We start from the raw sequence: 2,337 nt of genomic DNA, 5'->3' as shown, positions 1-2,337 counted from the left end.
TGGAATTGGATAGCCATACTTTTCCCATGGAAAAAATCCACACATATAAAAGTGAAAGGACTTGGGGTCAAATCTTAGCTACCTTATTCACAACTGTGAGACATTTAACAGGACAATCTGACACTTGATGCCTCTAGTTCCTCATCTTTATTGTTTATCCCCTTGGGTTAAGTCAGGCTGTGTAGAAAAACAAATCCAGGGACACTCATCTATGTATAAGAAAGAGCTTTCCATCAAGAAGTAATTGCATATCAAGAAGACACCACAGCCCAGTCCAACTCACATCCATAAGCCGAATGCTAGTCAATAAGTTCCTCTTTAGACTCATGGAGTCACATGCCAGAGACACAGAATGGTGAACCAGGAAGCAGAAAGATCACAGGGCAATGAGTGTAGCGTCATGAGGATACAAGGTCAATAGAAACATGACAGGGTTCCAGGGGCTCTCAAGTCAGATGGCCCACATGGGACCAGTCCTTGAGGCAGGCAGAAATCCAGCCGGCAGGAGAGAGAAGGGGCAGAGAGAAGCAGTTCACAGAGTTCTTCATTCTCACACAAAAAGCCATGCCCACAAAGGTGTCATCAAACTACCACATGACAGGACTAACAATTTTGACACTCCGTCTCTAGGCAGGAGTGTCTAGTTGACATAAAACCATTCAACTGCCACATCCCTAAAGTAATATAAGTGAGCGACTAAAATTCTGTTCAACACACAGAGATGCTTATAATAAATAAAATGTGATGTCAATTTGGTCCAAGATTCTCAGTGTTTTGGTAGTTGAGATCTTGTAGTCCCCCATGATATAATCCAACACAATCACTTCCACAATGGGATCTGATATGTGTAATCAATCAATTTTAAGAACATTAGGTTGCCCATCCAATGTGATCATGAGGTGTCGACAGGATCAGGTATCAAGCATCAGAAGACCCAAAACAGCCATTTCAATGTGAATGAAGGGGCTCAGAATGAAGACCCAAAGCCCATCTGTAGACAATTAGACATTCCCTCACAGAAGGGTCACAAAAAAGGAATGAGCCAGCCAGGGTGCCATACAGCACTGATGAAACATACAAGATTGCTCTAGTTCTTTAATGCTTTCTCTAACCCCCACTCCCACCCCACCCCCACCCACCTCCTATCGTGACTCCAGTTCTGTCTTACAAATCTGGCTAGACCAGAGCTTTTTCAGTAGTACAGATAAACACTCTTGACACACAGTATCCAGAACAGATAAACCCCTCAGAAATAATAATGAGAGTATTGATACCATGAGGGTAGGGGAAGGTGTGGGGAGAAGGGGAGAAAGGGGGAACCAATCACAGTGATCAACCTACAACACCCACCCCACAGGGGAACAAACAACAGAAATGTGGGTGAAGGGAGAGAGCAGATGGTATAAAATATTAAAATAAAAATAATTTATAAATTATCAATGGTTACAAGGGTGGGGGAAAGAGAGAGAGAAGGGGTGGGGGGGGGAAGAGGAGCTGATACCAAGGGCTCAAGTAGAAAGAAAATGCTTTGAAAATGATGGCAATATTTACCTGGCAGGGGAGGTAACATGATCATGAAGGTGGTTTTCCTAGGGTGAAGTTTATCCATTGTCCTCCGGATATGCTGAATCCTGCGATTTCCCCAAATGTGGGAAACTCGACTGCATAATTTGTGATAGTTGGGGACTGACTGCGTTCGTGCTCTCCCCTAAAAAAAATGATGATGGCAACATAGTTATAAATGTGCTTGACACAATGGATGAATGTATCGATTGTTGTAAGAGATATAAGAACCCCCAATAAAAGTATTTAATAATAAATTTTAAAAATAAAATGTGAGCTTCTCAAAGACAGAGACCAAGTCTTTAGTTACTCGCTCATTCATTCATTTGATCATCACCACTCAAGATGGTTATACTTGTAAATTGGTTCACCCGACAGATACTGGCCACCCACAAATGTCACAGTTGCTCTTCCTCCCTCATGAACTCCAGCAGATGCTCTGGCTGACACATCTCTCATCACACTTTGAGAACAAGACTTTTGAAGTTGTTTGGCCAATGGCAAGTCTACAGAGGGCTGAAAGTTGCCTGCCTCCTACGATGATAAATAAGCCTCTCTCCAGCAATGGTGGTACTCAGCACCAAGCCTGCACTATGAAAAGAGAAATGAAGAGGAACCATCATCCCCATTCTCAAAGTAGCCCTGCCCCAACTGGGGAGACATGCACTTCTTCCTAAGAGAGATACATGGTTCTAGCCTTGAGAAATTCACATTTTCCTAATGTTGAAGATTCTTGGTTTGATAGCACATGGATGAATTTTGGTCTGAAGAGGG

General features: G+C 42.8%; 1 non-coding gene across 1 annotated transcript; it reads left to right on the top strand.

Moving 5' to 3' along the window:
• The first annotated feature begins 1,543 nt into the window (after nucleotides 1-1,543).
• On the top strand, nucleotides 1,544-1,711 carry LOC142432972 (U1 spliceosomal RNA). The gene has a single exon (XR_012781045.1). It is a non-coding gene; the product is annotated as a U1 spliceosomal RNA (small nuclear RNA).
• Nucleotides 1,712-2,337: the final 626 nt, after the last annotated feature.

Source organism: Tenrec ecaudatus, chromosome 18, assembly GCF_050624435.1.
Source record: "Tenrec ecaudatus isolate mTenEca1 chromosome 18, mTenEca1.hap1, whole genome shotgun sequence".
In the NCBI taxonomy this organism is placed as follows: Eukaryota; Metazoa; Chordata; class Mammalia; order Afrosoricida; family Tenrecidae; genus Tenrec; species Tenrec ecaudatus.
This window is presented reverse-complemented; position numbering and strand designations above follow the sequence as displayed.